Below are 20,548 nucleotides of genomic sequence, written 5' to 3' on the forward strand. Positions count from 1 at the left end.
CACCTGCAGTGTAAATCTCAGAAGGTTTACCATGTTTTCTGTTTTATATGCTATATTTTAGTGTAGCTGTGAATACGGTTCTTTCCCCCCCAAGAAAAGTTTAAGACTATTGTTTATGTCCAGCTTCATAGTTCTTCACTAAACTCAGTCTTCGTTTATTTATTTTACTCAGATATTCCTACACATTTCCACACCCTTGAATTCATTTTTTGTTATTTTCCATAATGTATTATCTCATTAGAACTCAATGAACATGACTGCAGGCTGATTGACTTTAGGTTGCATGGACTTGGCAGAACACTGAACTTTTCCTGGCCATCAGCAGATTTCAGGGTACTTAGGTGAATTACATTCACTCCACATGCAGTTTTAAATGGATCATCTGCATGAGGTACACTGGTTGTTCCAAATACACAAAAAGTGAACATATAAGCTTCTCAAAGTGGGGGTCATGCTCAGGTATCCTAGAAAGTCATCTCCCAATTATCAACGAGGTTTGAAATACAGAGACCGAGGAAGCAAGCATATGCTTCTCCATGCAAGTTGGTCAACAACAGGCAGAAAACACACAAATTTCAGGAGAAAATAAACAAAATGGGTATTAATTTTTAGAATCACAATTTTAAACTTTCTATTTTAAGTTTCAAAGGTAAATATCTTCTACCCAGAAAATATACTTATAGTCTCTTTCCCTTCAGATATGCACAAGTTTAAAATAAAAGAAAAAATGGCTGCAGTAATATTATTTGCAGTAATATTTTGTATTGAGAAAAAAAATGTAAACCGCCTCACTGTCTACCAATAAGGAGGTGTTAATAAAGTATTATATAGTAATATTAATATTACATAGTTATTGAAAAGATTGAGGAATGCATTTATATATTGGTATGAAAAATTGTCTAAGATATATTGCTATTTAAAGCAAAAAATAAGAGTATCTTATTGAATGACAGTTGTGAAAGCTATCTATCTATCATCTATCTATCTATCTATCAATCATGTATCATCCATGTAACTATCTATCTACTTATTTATTCACCCATCTTCTCTCTACCTAGTGACCCAAGCACATAAAATATCAGGAAGGATGAACAGCAACAACAAAAAATGGTAACAGTGATCATTTCTGGGAAATGAGGTAGGGAGAATCTGTGTAAGGAAAAATTTTAACTATTATCTTGTGCTTCTCTATCTGTATTAGCTGTCTATTGCTGTATAACAAAGCACCCTGAAGCTTGGTGACTTCAAACAAAAACCACTTATTTGCTTACAATTCTGTGGTTAGCAATTTTGTCAAGATTCAGCTGGGATGGCTTGCTTTATGCTATGTCATGTCTAAGTTCACTCCTCTGTTTACAATTGGAGGGCTAGTTAGGGACTGGCTAGTCCAGAATGACCTCACTCTCATGTCTGGGCTCTAGGCTAAAATGGCTGAGATGGCTAAGCTTCTGTCTCCATGTGATCTCTCTCTAAGTTCGTTCATAGGTGGCAGGTTTCCCAAAGGGGGGGGGGGGTGCGGGGGGAGAGAAGAAAGAAAAGAGAAGGAAAAGAAAGTTGCAGGCCCTGTTGAAGCCAAGGCTTGATACTCACCCAGAATCACTTTTGCTGTATTTTTTTGGAGAAAGCAAGCATCAAGACCAGCCCAGATTTAAAGAATGGGGAATTTGATTCTATTTTTTCTTTTCTTTTTATTTTTCATGTGGTCAACCCTTTTATTAAACTTCATTGGCAATATCTGCCATTGACCTTTGCTGGGGGAATTTGCCCTTAAGATATTTGGTTAACATTTACTTTCTTCTATTTTTCTTTGTATATTGGTACAGTATTTTTAAAGTGAAGAGAAAATGTGCATAAAATAGTAAAGGGAAGTGCATTAGAACTGAGAAATTCTCATACTCAGCTGTAAAACTACATTTCTTCATGAGAGAGCACTAACATATTTGTGGCCATGTAGAATCCAATACACTCTACTACTTGAATGTTTTATTAAAGGCATTTGTTGTTTTAATAAAAATGATAACAAAAATGATGGCATCAAGTTTTTATCTATAATAAAGTCCTGGCTTGTTCAATTGGCATCTGCATCTTTGATAGGAAGAGCCTGTTTCTATTTTTTTATAATGGAATGTGATTACTGGTTAGGTCAGAGAAATCCTGTAACATATACAAAAAGGTTTTGACTGTTCCAGAGTCTGTGAAGAGATCCATTGTGGATGTGAAATTCCACATACATTTAAAATGCACATATAGTTTTATTTTGTGGCCACTAATGACATTTGCACAATGAGTAAATGGCCTTACATTCAATTGCATTATCTTGTATGTGTGTGTGTGTGTAGTTTTAATAAAATTAAAAATATTTCTTCTTACAAAAATTTATCATTTAGCGTTTTAATGATGTAATGTTCCCCACTGTATGCAGTAATGTTCTACAAAAAGGAAATTAAAACAGAAAAGTTATAAATTGTTTTAAATAATTATTTTAATTATTTTTTAGTTTTCTCCCAAAATGAATCCAATGATTAATTGTCTTATTAAAGGTAAGTACACCCTAATTTTTCAATTTCAGCTGTGGAAAAGAGCTACCCTCTCCTGCCACACTCATAGATTTTACCTGTCCCCGTACTGTTCCTCCACTCTCCCTTCTCTGCCCCGCGTGTGAGCATAGAAATTTTTACCAATGTAATAGGAATTCGTTTCTTATGGAAGAGTTACATCTCCAGTACTGCTCGTGTTTCCTCTGTGTTTACCTCTGCCTCTTCCCTCTCGCTGGCACGCCAAAGCCAGTACCTTCTGCCAGTCCTCGCCAAAGCAAAACACAGAGGCACAAGCAAAAATTCCAAGGAACCACCAGCCAGTGAGTCACATGAGGAGTCGCAGGGAAATGCTTACTTGCAGAGCTAGTTTTTTGTTTGCTTTGTTTGTTTTCTTTTATTTCCAAAATTTGATACGGTTTGCCCTAAAGAAAAGACAAAAGACCCAGAGGTAAAGCTAATACAAGGGGAAGAGAGGACCAAGTGGTGAGGATTTCTCATGACTGAAGCTGGAATTTTCTGTTTCTCTGCAGAAAACAGAGCATTCAAATGAGGACAATGCAAGAGGAGTCTGACATTAAATAACTGTCCAAAGGCATAGTCTAACTCTACTCAGGGACTGTTACCATGCTAGGCATAAAGGGATAAAGGAAGAAACTGAGCTCAAAATGCCCTGAGTTTAATCTATTCCCTGCTTTCCATTCCTAGTTTGGCTTCCTGTTGGCCAAACCCATATGGAAAATAGAGGGCAGGTAAGTATATTGGTCTATTCAGGGTCAGTCTTCTAAGCCAAGAACAAAGTAGAGAAGGGCAGAGACAGGTTCCAGAAATGCAGAGAAGGTATAAGGTCCAGGAAGAAAAGAGCAAGAAGTGGTGGGTGGGAGTGAGAAAGGAGATGGAGGAAGAGGAGGAAAAGGGAGAGAAGGAGTAATAGGAGATGAGAATAAATGCATGAGCTTGTAGCTGGTTTTCAAAATTTTAATTATGAGGCTTTTATTATAAGAACTACGGGCCAAATGCATGAAAATCGTACATGGGTAGGGTCCCTAGGCCTGGCTAGCGATCAGGCCCGATCTGTGGGGTGACCAGGGGGCAATCAGGTGAGGGCCCCCACTGGCACCCACCTTGGCCGTCCTGGCACCATCTGCTCGCCAGCCTCGCCTCCTGATTGCCCCACCGCCGCCACCGCCGCTGGTCACCTTTCTCTGTGGGGTGACTGGTGGGGAGATCAGGGGGTGGGGGCCCGCGGGCACCTGCCTTGGCTGGCCTGGGGCCTGCGGGCTGGGGGCAGCTCCTGCATTGAGTGTCTGCCTCCTGATGGTCAGTGCGTGTCATAGCGACCAGTCATTCCCCTGGTTGTTCTGCCATTCTGTCGATTTGCATATTAGGCTTTTATTATATAGGATAGGGAAAACTAATTATGGTAGTTACTATTTATCAACCTTATACATGTTTACATTCTAGTTCCCTTCATAGGTTAAATGGGAAGCTACCTGAGGGCAAAGATCCTGCTGATTTTATCTACTAAAGTCTCCTCATTAAATATTTGTTGACTTACATTGAATGATAAGCATATTTTACTGATTTTTGAAAAATCAAGAATAGCTGACATTATGATTCTTAAGGTTGTCTCTTAGTTTCTGTGGTGCCATCTTACCATGGACAAGAATGTTGCATCCTTTCACCTGTCAACATTGTAATTATTAATCTACTACAACTTTTGCTAACAGCAGAGAATCTGTTCTGACAGCTATAATATAAGTTGGTTTGTCAGAGAAATTTACCAACAGCTTTAAAGTTTCATGATGGAATAACTGGTCAAGTTAGTGTTGATGGCATCTGGCCAGAGCCATCCATCACTAATCCTGGGAAGCAGGACAATCTGATGGTTCCAGTTTTATTCAATCTATTTTATGCAGCCATGCTTGACTATGCAACAAGGGACCTCAGGGTTGATACTAGGATATATTTTGATCTCCTAAAAGGGTTTTCCACTTCAATAACTTGCAATCCTCCTCAAAAGTCCTTGAGGCAGTTGTTCATGAACTATTGCTTCATGATGACAACATACCCAACATGAAATGGATTTCAGAAAACTGTGTGGGGCTTGTGTTAAGAGTTGTCTGTTGGTTGAAGATGACATAATACATGCCATGTTTTACTAACAAAATTCTATAACACCTCAATAACAGTAAACTTTTTGAAAGACATTGTTGACAATTTCTTTCTTTGCAGTTTTACTAATAATCACCAGGTAGATGAGATAAGAAAATTCAGAGTAAAAACAACATATTTGTGGCTAACAGTATAATCAATAATTATTAATTTTCATAATATTGTAAAATGAATGTGTCTTTCTGAGTGCATAAATTTGGAACATGCATTGATCAACACTGGGTTTGACTGAATCTTAGGATTGTCTTCCTAATAACTATATAATGACTAGACATCTAAATTAAAATGAAAAGTTTATCTAATCCCACAATACTCAAGCAAGAAGAGATCTGAGAATATTCAAGATTTTACATATGAAAGGTAGTTGACTTGGTCAATATCTTTCTCTTAACTAATTTCAGAAACTGGGCCATGCTTCAAGTACCTTGATCACCTCACTATTGTTTTCATAATTCTAGTTTGAATGTTGTGGTAGCCAATTTCCAACATGGCCCTCCATGATACTCACCGCCTGGTATTCATATCATTGTAAAATCTCCTACCACATTGTATCAGGGTTGGTGGTAGGTGACAAATAGACACACACAGATTATTTCATTTTTGAGGCTAGGTCACAAATGTTACCATGGCTTCCTCTTCACTTTGGTTTTGCTTACCTTGGGAGAAGATGGCCACCATATCTGAGAAGTCTTATAAAGGAGTCCATGTGATGAGGAACTGAGGATGGCAGCCACCGGTCAGCTAGAAACGGAACCCTCTTTCCATCAGCCATGTGAGTGAGCTCAGAAGAAGATATTCCTGACCCAGTCAAACAACAAGAGTACTGCAGCCCCAGCCAACATCTGATGCGCAACTCATGAGGGGTCCTGTGCCAGAACCACTGAGCTCAGCCACGCCAAGATTCTTGACCCTTAGAAACTATGTGACATATTAAAATTTTTGTGTTTTTATCTGTGACATACAATAGTTAAGCCAAGATTCTTGACCCTTAGAAACTATGTGACATATTAAAATTTTTGTGTTTTTAGCTGTGACATAGAATAGTTAAGGTTTATGTAGCAATATGACTAGTACAGCGTGATAGTCACATTTTTTTCAGTATGTCATGCAGCTATGAAATGAGGAATCATAGTCCTTAATTCGCTTTGGGGGGACCATCCAGGCAGCAGTCGAAATCTGTGATGCATGAATCCCTGGGTATATGTGCAGGCTTTAGAGACATGTAAACCCCCAAAATTACCTGGAATTATATGGAAAATCTATGCAAATGTGTGTGTTTTTTTCTCTTTAGAAAGGCTCATAGTTTTGTTTGATATTCAAGTATATATTTGATTTCCTGCTCTATGGCTCTCGTGTAGTGTTATATACTGAGATCACTGAGTGCAGAGTCAATCAACTTTTTTATTATAACTTTAGCAACTTTCCATAGTGCCTTATATAGTGGGTGCTCAACAGATGGATGTTGGATGAGGGACTGACTAGGTTTATACATATGTGTGCACATATACCTGTCATGGTTGGAAAACTCTGAGTAGCCATATACTCTTAATTGTTTTCCTATTCGGGTTCATTCATCATCTCTTGTCACAATTACTGGGTATTTAGGAGTGTTTAATTCATGACTGTGGAACAAACTGAAGCTAAGTGGCTCAAACTGCGATTGCTTTTTTGGTCTCAGCATAGTACATTCAAACACTAGGAAGTGCAGTAGCCAATAAGTATGCATAAAAGAAATTTCCTGGATACATTTTGACCACCTTTTTTTTTCTATGCTTCACACACAAAGAGTTTGCTGTAACAAATGTAGACTTTATCTTCATGTTTTTCTTTGACTTTCCGCACTCAGGAAAACCATTACCCCCAAATTTAAAAAAAAATGTCAGAGTCATTTGCTATGTTGACTGCTTATTGCTTCTGTCACAGCTTTAGAATTGAACCCACCACAGTTACTAACATCCTGCCTGTCTTTCTTAAGTAGTTAATTACAATCTCATGCAATCTTTCTGGGAACCGGTATCCATTAACAAAATTGGTTTTCTTTCAATTGTGGCTATAAGTTGATGGATCCCAGTTCACCTATGTTTTTACTAAGGGTAATGCTGCTCAGGCACATACAAAGAACCCAAGTGTGTTTATTTTTAAGAACTTTGTGGAATTATACCCACTTCCATCTTCAAAGTACTGTTTGAAGTTCCTGCTGCAGTCTTGATGAGCCATGTACTCATTCACTACTTCCTATTGTGCTGGTATTTCACAGGTCCCTGGTAACACATTCCTCTTTAATTCAACAAAAATTAGTTTCCATCTAAAAGTTACCTTTATGAAATTTCCCTTTGAAAAACATTATTTTCTCTGTTCTATTATTTTCAACATATTTACTTACATCTGGGAATGTTTCCAAAAGGAGCTTTAAGAAATTATTGCATTCTCATTGGGAGCAGGGGGAATACATCTATTGAAGGCCCAGATACTGCCACATGGAGAACAAATGAGGGCAATTAATCCTGGTAATTCTCAAAGTGAAAATACTTTATAACATGAAAAATATAGATTTAACAAATTGATTTTTCCATTTGAGTTATATTTTCTCCCTTATCTTGAGGAAATACACATAATTGTGTTTTTTTGTTCTTTTTTTGTCAAGATGCTAGTTAATACTTAGGAAAATGAGAGAGGATGAAAGCAGATGCATATGTTTAAGCCATATAAATAATTTATAGCATCACAATAATGCATTGTAATATAGGCCAGACTCAAAAGCATGGTAATTAAAGTGCTCATTAAGTATCTGTTAATGCACACCCACATGTCTCTAACTCTTATAGGCCATTCACAGTTCTGTTCATTAGGCCCAGAGAGAATTATTCACTCTTGAATCCCTTTGGCTCCATTCATTTTTCAAGTTATGCATGCTTGTGTTGCCTACTTTATGCTATATGCACTATGCCGGGCTGTAGGAATATAGAGGTAAAGAAAGAGAAAATAATTCAGACTTAAAGACTGGCCTAAATCCAGTTTCTATTGTCTATGAAACAGAAAACTCGTCCAAAATGTATCCAGGAAATATCTTGTAGGCCTATTGAATGACTCTTTCCCTCTCTATCTAGCACTGCCATGAATTTTCACTGCACCATAACAAAAGAATTAACTAAAATTCTCCAAGTGGCATGTTCTAGGACTTGCATCCATATCCACTACTTTGTCCTTAATCATTGAGCCTCAGAGAAGCCAGATGGGCTCCTGTGAAATTGTTTCATGTGGAGCTTATCTTAGCCAAAATTTTCACCCTGAATTATTTGACAGACAACACTGGCTCCTTCTGTTTATAATGCCCTAATTTAATTTGAAGATCGTTTATATATCACCTTCATTTTTAGAATGTTTATGCATTGTGTTGAGGTTTAGAGATATAAATTTGATAGAATGTGGATAAAAGAAGATGGATGAGGGCATCTGTTGTCTAGATTGTGCAAATGGGTAAGCTGGTGAGCATTGATTTTGATGTTTGTTTAGATTTTTTGAATTTGTGCCATATGCTATATATTTTGTTTTCTATCTAGGAGTTTATTTTAGAGTAATTTTAAAGAAGCCAAAATCAAGAAAATCAATTTCTGAAATCTAAAGCTATAATGAAAGAAACAGAAGTGGGAGGGTGGGTAAACATAAGGCAGAAATCAAGAAGAAGAGAAAATTAGGCATTTCATGGAGAAAGTTGCTGCAGTACTCTTGGAAAGATAAAAGACTGACAGATAAAACGATCAACCGAGAAGGCATGATTTAGTTATGTAATACTAAATCTATATCGGAGGCCCAATCACTGGTTCTAAAAATTTCCGATCTTAAAAGTTTGCATCTATAAAAAAACATAAGCCAGATGTTTAAAAACTTCACTGTTCACACACTTTAAACTAGTTTTGATCATTTCAAACTACCTTAACTACCCCTACTCATACTCACCCTTGAGGGGATTGTACATTTAAATTGTTTTGATTTTCCATTTTATTGAATTATATAGCACATATGTAAAAAAGTGCACAAATCATATGTCTGCAGCACACTGAATTTTCACAAGTTGAAGGTAACTTTAGCACAAAGCATTATCAGCACCCAGAAGCCCCCCTAATGTTCCTTTTTGTCTCTAACTTCATCCCACTCTCCTGGCTTCTAACCCCTATAGATTAGTCTTGCCATTTTTTGAATGTCACATAAATGGGATTATGCAGTTTGAACTTTTGGTTCAGGCTTCTGTTTTCTGCCTGTGAAATTTCTTCCTATTTTAAAATCGTATTTGTAATTCTTCATTCTCATTTTACAGTATTCTATTCTGTGGATATGACACAGTGTAATTATTCATTCTATTGCTGACGGGCAAAAATGAAGAACATTTTTTAAAAAATGGATTTTAGAGAGAGGAAGTGAGAGAAACATTGACTTGTTGTTCCACTTATGCATGTGTTCATAGGTTGGTTCTTGTATGTGCCCCGACTAGAGATCGAACCCCCAACCTTGGCATATTGGAAGGAGGCTCTAACCCACTGAGCTACCTGGCCAGGGCCAAAGAACATTTTGGAAGCTACTAGTTTGAGCCTATTGGGCACTATGCTGCTATGGATGGACATGCTAGTACTTGTTTTCAGGGTCATAGGTTAGCACAGGTTCAGCTTTAGTAGATACTGCCAAAGGGTTTTAAAAAGTAAATGTAAAGCTTTGTTTTGAATACAATTAAGTCAGCACTGCTCAGTAGAAGTCTAATGGCTGAATTTGTAGACTACAGACAAAATTGTGTGATGGAATTAATGAGACATCCTTCTTTGAATGATCCCTCCTGTTGTTGTCCTACCATGTTTTCTGTCAAAAGGCCCATCTCCTGAGGAAGAAGGTATGGACAACAGCCATTACTCTTCTGACAGCCACATGGTACTAGCATGTCTGAAGGAGGGCCATTGAGACTGTCTAAATGTTTGGAAGGGCCTCTATGTCAAAACCTGCCTGTTGGCATGACAGGAAAAAAAAAAGTCATATCAAATCATGTGCATTTCCTTGTAACCTATGCCAAGTGGGTAAATTAGTAGAAATATTTTTTCAGCAAACAATAAAGTTAGCTGTATGCATGTTATCTTTACAGTTGAAATGGGGAAATTATAAGAAGGATTAGGTAGACAAAATATATTTTTAATGGAAAAATGGTGCCTCTCTGAAAATTTAAAAGTAGTTATATCTCATCCTGATATCACCAATTTTCTTAAAATAATAATTTTTAAATGGTGATTTCCTTACTAAGCTATTGTATAATCCTAGTCACACCCTCTGTTGTGCTACTCTAGAAAATAATTTAAGGTGTATTTACTGAGTTCTTACAGAAATAATTTCTCTTAGTCCTATTGGGATGAGTAAAAGACACAATAAAATATTTCATGGGTGTGGTCATTGTTTGGACATCTTGCTGAAAGTGGGTACTAGAGGACTCTCAGCAAAGCTTAGTCCAATATCTTAGCTATGGAATATATCACAGGTTTTCTTTCTTCAGTATATATTTAAAATAAAATTGTTTAGGATGTAACATACATAAAAATAAAAATAAATTGTCATTTTTAAGACTTCAAAAAGATGATAACAATCAAATTTAGTTTAAAACACACATGTTTGCATGCCTGTACATGAATGATCTTCCCATAATGACTACTCAAACTGGAAAAGTTTTCATGTCTAGTAATGGAGAGAGTAAGGGCAGAAATCACTCAACTAAAACTAACGCAGTAACATTTTTTTGAAACAATTAAATTAGTTTAAATGATTTTGCAGTGATGATTTTCATCATCTTATTTTAGCTTTACTAGGTTAGGTTATGTAAGACTTTTACAGCAAAAATCTTATATAACCTAACCTAATAAAGCTTAAAAATTCAAAATTCATGTGTCGAAGTCTTAACCCCCCAATGTGAGTGCATTTGGACACAGGGTCTTCAGGAAGTAATTTAGGTTAAATGAGGTCCTAAGGAGTGAGCCTTGATCTGATAGCATTAGGGTTCTTAGAACAAACACTAGAAAGCAATCTCTTTCTTCCCTCCCTTCCCGTCTGTCATGTGAGGACAAAGCAAGAAAGCAGCCTGTAGCATCCCAGCAGCCCTGTAGCTCTCACCAGAGACAGAGCCTGCAACCAAGGTATGTGCCCTTGACTGGAATCAAACCTGAGACCCTTTAGTCTGAGGGCCTCCAGAACTCCGAGGAAATAAAACAATGCCATTCAGTCTGTGGTATTTTGTTAGGGCAGCCTGAGCACACTAAAACAGTCCATTAAAAAGCTGAACTTTTTTTCCTTAGGTCATAAGAAAGTGCTCACTTTTAGAGAAGTGAGTTCATGCTGCATGCATGGTGCCTGGAGAAAAATAGTAAAGGAAAGTGGCCCTTGAAATGTAATACTACCTTTCCCCATTTAGCTTCCTACAGGTCTTAGGAATGAGTCACCAAGTCAATTGTGTGTATTTTCAACTGACATGCAGACATTTAGCACTTTGGGCTCTGAATGAGCACTTCCTCTGGGGGACCGGATTCCTCTGGCCGTGACATACAAACATTTGATTCCTATTTTATGCTTAATAAATCCCACACTACTCACAGTAATAATACATCTATGGTCTTTATATTCACAACTTTTGTTGTTATTAATCCTCACCCAAGGATATTTCCCTCCCCACTCAATGATTTATAGAGAGAGTGGGAGGGAAGGGCAGGGGGAGAGAAACATGGATGTGAGAGAGACACATCAATTGGTTGCTTCCCACACATGCCCTGACTGGGGCCCAGGCATTGAGCCTGCAACCAAGGTAGATGCCCTTGACTGGAATCGAACCTGATACCCTTCAGTCTGAGGGCTGATCAATGCTCTATCCATTGAGCCAAACCAGCTAGGGCTATATTCATAATTTTTTTATCCCCTTGATAATTTCCCAACTTAGCATGACCCAGCAGTGCAAAATGTGACTCCCTTCCACTCTCATCTGCCATCCTTCTATCCAGGAATATAACTCTTCACAGAAATTCCAGCCTCTGTCTCAGAAGTTCTGATGTTTCAGAGTCTTTATTTAGCTCTTCTTTTATACGAAGATATTTTGAAATGGTAATATCACTTGTAAAGAGTCCTTCCTCCCTCTGGGACTAGTAATCATGTTTTGTATTGTTTCTGAAGTGTAACATGGGGCAGAGGTAATATATCTTTCAAGCTGAATGCTTTCATTGTCACTGGTTTTCATTTTTCACACAGACTTTGACATATTTCAGTATTGTTGGTGGTGATGCTGTGGAAAGCTAGAAGCCTGAGGAGCCTGGTTCATCAACATCCCTGCTCCCCGCCCTGCCCTGCCTCCCCCCCTTTCATATAAAATGATAAAACTTAGATGACGACTAGCTTAGCAGTGTTACTCCTTTTAAATTTTTTGTGAACTTTGTACTTTGGCTGGTATTGATTTCATTTGCCATTGTCCGTACAGCCCATTCAACAGTTGGTGTGTATTATCATCCAAAGATCTGTATGTAACCTTTTCTATAGAATGACTTAAATTTGGGGGTAGATTCTAATGATCCAGGAGGTATTTGTGAAATAAAATTAAAATAGTTCTTTGATGGATGTTTATGAAAAATATGAAGATAAACACTGAGTACCTTCATAATCTTATACATCAAAATGTAGAGATCTATTTGTGGTCTTTTGATAAATCCCCCAAAGTTTATGCCTGTCAGTATAATGAAAGTATACATATAAAGAATATAATTATCGTCTATGTTTTCATTTTATTTTAAAAAGCATCTCTTATTTAAAAAGCATTAAAAGTCTTTATATCAATGGATGGGTGGAATGAAGAAATTACTGTAACATTATTGGAAGTAATAATGTTACAGTCAGTGGTACCTCAGCCATGGCAACCCAGCACTGACTGCTGCAGGTGAGGGTGCAGCAACCCAGCACTGACAGCCAAGGGGGCTGCGGATCAGGCCCTGAGAGAGGCCTAGAGAGAGAGGCAGGGTCTGATCCACAGCCTCCGTGGCAACTGTTGATCAATCGTTGCCTGTCTCTTTCTCTCCAGGCTTCACCAGCAGCCGCACCTCTGTTTTTCTCCGGGCCTCCGCAGGGGCTGCTGATCAGCCCTGCCTCTCTGATCAGGCCTGGAGATAGGTTCAGAGATGCTGACTGGCATAGAAACTGACCAATCAGAACCAAATTGACCGGCAGGGGAGGGCAGTTGGGAATGAGATCAGGCCTGCAGGGGAGGGCAGTTGGGGGTGAGATCAGGCCAATAGGGGAGGGCAGTTAGGGGTGATCAGGCAGGCAGAGGCAGTTAGGGGTGATCAGGCTGGCAGGGGAGAGCAGTTGTGGGTGAGATCAGGCTGGCAGGGGAGGGCCTTTGGGGGTCAGATCAGGCCTGCAGGGGAGGGCAGTTGTGGGCAACCAGGCTGGCAGGGGAGGGCAGTTGAGGGCAAGATCAGACCAGCAAGGGAGGGGAGTTAGGGGTGATCAGGCAGACAGAGGCATTTGAGGGCAAGATTAGGCTGGCAAGGGAGAGCAGTTAGGGGCGATCAGGCAGGTAGGCAGGTGAGCAGTTAGGAGCCAGTGATCCCACAGGGATTGGGCCTAAACCGGCAGTCGGACATCCCTCAAGGGGTCTCCGTTTGGAGAGTGTGCAGGCTGAGCTGAGGGAACCCCCCCTCCGTGCACGGATTTTGTGCACTGGGCCACTAGTAATTCTATAGTTGCATTACTTTTAAACAACAAATGTTGATCCCTGTATTGACTCTTAAGTTTACTATTGCTATCTCTATTCTAATTTTTCAAAGGTATTTGTAAGCATTAGTGATGTTTTATTTTTCATTATTCACATTTTTAATTAGAAAAATTACAGTCTGTCTTTTTAATTTTATATTTATGTTTACAAGTGTAAATATAAATTTAACCTAGATTTCATAGATGTATAATTGTTTCCAGGGGCACAAGTCAATCCATGAATAGTAGCCCATCAGATTATCACAAACACAAGGACCACATTTTCTAATAAAATGAGTGGTCTGCAATTCAATGAAAGCATAGTGCCATATTATTTGTATTTTATTTGTTTTTATTTATAGATATGGCTTGCCAGAAGATTTCTTTGGCCCACATCAGTTTTGTCATGTAAAATATTGGTTTATTTCATATTTATTGTTACACTGCTCCATTCCATAAATTATGCTGGGTTTCTATGTATATTTCTCCTATAAGAAAATAGGAGTTGTAATTTTTTTTAGGTTCGTGATTAGCCTAAATGAGAAACCCATAAACAGAATATTTAAAAGATTCAAGCCTGACAGAAAATTCTTTTATAATAAGAAACATCATAACTTCCATTGTAAAAACACATGTTTAACAGTAATTCGGATGCACTTTATGCTGATGGTCTGCTGGAAATCAGGTAACTTTGGTTTATTTTTAAATTTCAAGTCGTTTTCTTTTCAATATAGCAAATTGCTTCCCTCCCCCCTTCATAAACTGATACCCTTTTTAAGTGATTTAAGTTTTTTCAAGTAATTAAGAGGAAATTCTACCTACAATTTTATTCCAGGCTCTGTCCATTTTAAGAATGTCATTAAAAAGATGCTCTTGCACAAATATCTCATTTAGAGGATTTATATTTCTGACATAAACACATTGCTATTCCTTTTACCTAATGGGAGATAAAATAATGATAACAATGCATTGTTCTTAAATCTGAGAACTGATTACATGGAATGCTATTACAAGACATAAAACTTTAATTTTGTAATTATACAGGTAAAATATGTTGAAATATACATGGAAAATATGTTTATACATATGCACAACTATGGAAAATATTATATATCAACATATATTTAAAGCATTTCTGTATGTATATATGTGCATGTGTATATAGTATTTTAAAACAAAGTTAGAACTACTATATTTACTTTTCAGTTATTATTACCTTTTGAACAATTTGGTACATTGTTAAAAATTTTCAAGAATGTAATTTTAATGATTTCATAATATTTTGGCTTATGCATGTACCATAATTTATTTGTCCACTCTTTATTGTTGGACATTTAAATAATTTTTGGGTTTTTTACTTCTGTAAATAATAAAATGTGTATTTTTAAAAGCCATATTTGAGATTTATGCATTCATATATGTAATTTATACATTGATTAAAGGTCTTTGATTTGTCAGGCAAGCAGTTTATTAGGGGCTGAGAACTCAAGTGTGGAGACAAATAAAAATACATAGAAATGCTTTGAAAACTAATGTGAGGATCTGAAAGTTTTTAATGTGACACCACTCTTAATTGTTATATTTTCTATATAATGGATTACCAGAATATTTTGATCAATAGAGCTCAGGAACTCCAAGAACAAATAATATAATGAAACCTCACTTGAAGATATTTTCTCCTTCCCATTCAGCAAATCCATTAGAAAGCATATATTTCCTTCCTTTCTCACTATGTGTGTATTTTATATATGAATAAAATGTTGAATTTGTTGAGCTCTGGACTCCATGAATCTAATAACCCTACAAAATAGTGCTTTGCAGTTGTTATCAATTAGGGACCCATTATGTTACACAGATTATCTTACAGACACCACAATAATTTTCTCTCAGATTTTAAGAACCTAATATTTGCCTCTTTATTTTTATATAAGGTATAGGTATTAATATTGGAATTCAATTATCCTACAACTTTTAAATTCAGTAAGTACCTATGCTTAAAGCCTAAAGAGTAATAAATGACCTAGTTAAGCATACAAATTACTATGTTTATGGAGGAAAAAGACAAATTACATTCACATAGCTTAAGAATTTAGTGCATCATAATCTAATTTCCAGAAAGCCATAGTATTTTAAAGCTATCAGGAAAAATATCTACTCTTGCTTTCTGTGAAGATCTTTTTCCCCAAAAAAAACCATATCAAGAAATTAAAATCTCAATGTAAAAATATGAGCTCCTGAAAATCAGGCCTTCATTTAGCTGTGTTTATTATACCATCTAATACATTCTGATCTCTCTATAAAATGAAGATTTTAAATTTAGATAAAATAAGCAAGAAAGCCTTTGGCAAAAAATGATTGAAATTCACAAACGGGTCTTATGTTATATACACTCTCTCAATTATTTACTGTGTAATCTACAATATTTATGGAACACCTATTGTGCTGTAGGTTAGAGAGATGTAGAAATTAATAATTCAAAGTATGTAAACTTAATATATAAGGTGTTTGGGGTGGTTTAAACAATGCTCAACAGGCATGTAAGAAAATGCTTACAACACAGTGTGATAAATTTCCTCAGAGGAATAATGTGGAACATCTCTGGAGTACACAGATGCTCATAGCAATATTATTCACAACAGGCAAAAGGTGGAAACAACCCAAATGTACATCAATGCATAAATGGATAAATAAAATGCAGTGTATACATTCAATGAAATACTATTCAGCCTGAAAAGAACAAAATATTGTCACATGCTGCAGTATGGATGAACCCTGAAAACATTATGCTAAGTGAAATAAGCCAGATTACACTTATGAAATACCTACAATAGTCAAATTCATAAAGATGGGAAGTAAAATAGTGGCTACCAGGGGCGGTGGTGATGGGGTGGGCAGCAGGGGGTTATTGTTTAATGGATACCAAGTTTCTGTTTGGGATGAAAAAGTTCTGAAGGTGGACGGTGGTTATGGTTGCACAATAAATAATGTGAATGTACTTAATGCCATTGAATTGTACACATTTTAATGCTTAAAATAGTAAATTTTATCTTATCTATATTATACCACAATAAATTTTAAAAGTTAAAAAAAATTAATTCCTCTGGGCCATAGAGGAGCTCACAGACCTTCTGCAAGAGTCAGGGTAGGCTGCATGTAGGACAGCCCGGATGTGAAGCTGGGTAGGGTGTTGCTGGGTAGACACAAGGGCAATTCATGCAGAGAAACCAGTCTCCATGGCAGGGAGATATGCAAAAAGCATAGTAATATCTTATAATTCCAAGCAGTTCCCTGTAACGGAAGATACGTGGCTGTACAGGAAGCAATGGAAAGAATTAAACCTGGAAATGATTAGCTGGAATCTGGTCTTGAATCATGTTGGTGGCAGTTTGTATTTTCCTAGGACAATAACACCATTTCCTGTTTCACATAGTCTTTAGGGCCTTGCCACTTCTCCACCATAAAAGGGCCTCTTATTCCTCCCCCTTCCAATTTAGGAAGGTTCGTGATCTGCTTGTAAGCAATGGGATGTGGCAGGATTTCTGTGGGATTTCCCAAACTACATTATAAAAGGTGAACCAACTTCCACCCAATCTCCTGGCATGATTGCTCCTGGAGCCTTCAGCCACACTGTCCGCCATCTGACTGCCCAGGGACCACCATACTGTGAGGAAGCCCACTGTAACCCACACAGAGGGACTCCATGGAGAGGCCCTGACACTAAGGAGAAGCAGATGCTCAGTCGGCTCTCAGCTGCTTCGGCCCCACAGCTTCCCCGCTCCAGCTACTGTCTGACTGCAACTTCATGGGAACCGGGGAGCCTGCCCTGCAAGCTAAGCCCTTCCCCAATTCCTGACCCACAGAACCTTCATAGACAATGAAATGATTTGTGTGTTAAGCTACTGAGTTTGGGGTAACTTGTTACATAGGACACAGCAAATAGCTAACCTGAACAAGGTCATAGGTCAGGCTTTGGAGTTTGAACTGACTACTCACTATTTTATGTGCATCTCTTGCTCTTTTTTTTTTTTTTTTGCCTTTGTTCCTGCTCCTTTCTTCACCTGGAATGCTACCCACTGAGATTTCTCCCTATTATACGTCTTTGTGTTCTTTAAGGCTCAGTCACAAAACACGCCTTGATGACCCTAGCTCTCCTAGCTGAACATCATTGTCCCTTCTTGAATAATAGTTTTTGTTTTGTTTGTTTTTTACTGTGCGGGTGGTATAAATTGCATCCTACAACATTTTTATTTTTTTTAATATAATCCATGTTACCTTTTAACAAAATGTGAAGACTTGAGGCCAGGCATTGTATTTTTCACATCTTTGCAAAGTCTGTCACTGTGCTTTAGAATTATCATGTTAAAAGTGTTTGAAAATATATAGTGAAGGCATAAAAAATACATAGAACACAGAAAAATGTTTTAATTTACGGAAAGCTATTTTCCTTTACCTAGCTAATACTACTGACTGTCATTAGTTTATCTTTTTTTCTTCATTTACATTTAAACATGTATATATTTTTATGATACATGTTAGATAAAGGAAACTTTCAGAAAAAAAAAGTTATTGTATTTAGCTTGTACCTAATTTGTAGCCAAGATATTCAGAAAGGTCATACAATTTCTGTCCTAAGTGTATAATCAGAACTTATATGTCTGTGAAAACCAGGCAGACTTTACTTTTAATAACAAGTCATCTAAATTTTGGAAATTGTCCAGGAAAATACAGGCTGCCCTAACAGCCATGTTTCCCACCAATTTTTAGCCAGCAGTGAATGCTGAGAAATGAAGGCAGGGATTGCTTTTATATTCTAAAGCTTCATTATCCTTTAAGCAAACAAATGACAATCAAGCATACTTCCAGCAAATATACTTTCCTTGTACTGACCTCCACAAAATCATCCATGAGACAGCAACTATGCATTTCTTTAGATTAAAAAGGTTCTGCTGGACTTGAGATAATTAGAGTAGTAGAGATATCTAGCAATGCAACCATAAAATAATAAATGCGTCAAAAAATAACCAGATTTAAGAAACGCTCATCTGAGTTATTCTAGAAGTTGTGATTTTGTGGTTTCAGAGAAATTTTAATACTTGTTCAAATCTGGCATAGGATAAAGCAAGTTTGAGAATTACTTTTTTTAGACAAAAAGAGAAAAACAAAGAAAAATGCAAAACCTAGTATCCTTATACATTTCACTCATTGCTCTCATTTTGTTTCAAGGTCTCAGCTAGTAGTCTGTTGTGTCTAGAATTAATCTGTGAGGAGACTGCTTAGAAAGGCGAGACTTGAGGTGAAATCAGTTTAATTTATAATTCAGGCTGAAGGGGAAATGGGAGAAGTACAAGGAAGGACGGTTACATCAACATTTACGGAGGGGAAGCATGGCTCTTGAAAAAAACCAACGTCAGGCCTTTGCTGTTCTATGAGGACATTGTTGTAATGGAGACAGGCTAATGCACAGCCTTTGGCCATGCTTCTAACAGATTTCAATTTTTGCAAGTTTAAAGCATAAAAGATGGTAAAACTATTGAGAGGGGTGAGCTTTACTGTCTCAATAAAATATTTCTTTTCTATTTTGCCCTTATCATCCCCTATTTCTTCCTCTATTTCTTTTTTAAAAAACTGTGATTTAACAATGATCTTATTTGATTTTTCTTTCCCAGTATGTTGAACACACCCCACTTCAAATGTGCTTACTATGCGTATCTATACTGATGACAGTTATACGATATAAGCTCCCTCCTCATTATTCTCTACCTCCAGAGAGGACATCCTCATCATGTGTAAAAGAAACCTAAACTTTAAAGAAGTCTGAAGAAAAAATTAATATGGCACTTAGTTCTTCTTTAAGAGTTACCAAGTTTCGGCCTTATAAAAGTAGGAAGGCAGGTTAATAATATGGGAATATGGTGAATGTTTTGCAAAATATTTTTTAAATGTTTACTGCAATGCACTTGAAAAATGAAACTATATTATAAAAGAGATCATTGGTTTGGAAACCAGTTTTATTTAATATTTTATTGGTATTCAAGGCAAACACAAACAACTCTTAAATTCTGAACATACTTTCTAGGAAGCTGTAGTCATTTAAATAATTTTAAACTTATAACTGAACCATCCAGATGTGACTTTCAGGAGGAGAGCCCCTTGGCCTGGGTGTCTGTGAATGCTGCCCCTTGAGAAGAGCATGATGGCAGCCCTGCGGTGGAACTCAGGACAGACAGATATTTTTGTCTCCAAAATCGACATCATTTGGAATTACTGACAATTGCCTTTGTACTTACACAATGGAATTACTGTAAGACATGTTATCTTGGGAATTTTAATAGAAAGAATTATAGCTTTAAAATCTGCATAAAATTTATTATGCATTATTATAAAATTATTTCGGAATCACCTGGGGAAATTTAAAACTTTTTCAAAATTGCCCAAGGAGATTTGAAATAGTCCCTATGGGAATTTTCTTGTAAATCAATTTTAGCCTTCAGAAAGGAATGGGGCTAGGACAGGGGTGAAGTAGGAGAAGAATTAAAACAGTGGTCAAATAGTCATTCCCACGTAACAAGCAGGGCACTTAAACAACTGTTTTCTTTGTAACACTGAAGGATATTCATTGCCATGACAAAATGTTCTATGTATAAACTCACATTGGAAAGTCACTATGTCTTGATTGCATTCATCTACCCATCAGGGATTTGTAACTGAGATATAAATATTTCATTGAATTTTTAATAAAACCTTAATGTGCATGATCTACAGAGAGTGCACTACTACTTGAAAGCCCTGATATATGGAAACTGCAGCAGTTTTGAGGTGGATCAATAAATTTCATGACTTTGTGTTATGAGGATTAGGTATCATCTTGTCATTTACTATCCATTTCTCAAAAGAAAATAACTACAATTAGAGTCCTAGACTGTGTTTTTGGTAAGAAACCAAGTGTTTCCCAGACATATGACTGAGGCTCTTTGGCATATTCTATCTATTACCTGACACTTTTTTTCTTAGAATTTCAGTTTTGCCCTAATTAACATAAGGACAGTGGAATACAGCATATCCCCGTAGTATATCATAAAACAAGG

The sequence above is a fragment of the Cnephaeus nilssonii genome, assembly GCF_951640355.1.
Source record: "Cnephaeus nilssonii genome assembly, chromosome: 9".
Classification (NCBI taxonomy): Eukaryota; Metazoa; Chordata; class Mammalia; order Chiroptera; family Vespertilionidae; genus Cnephaeus; species Cnephaeus nilssonii.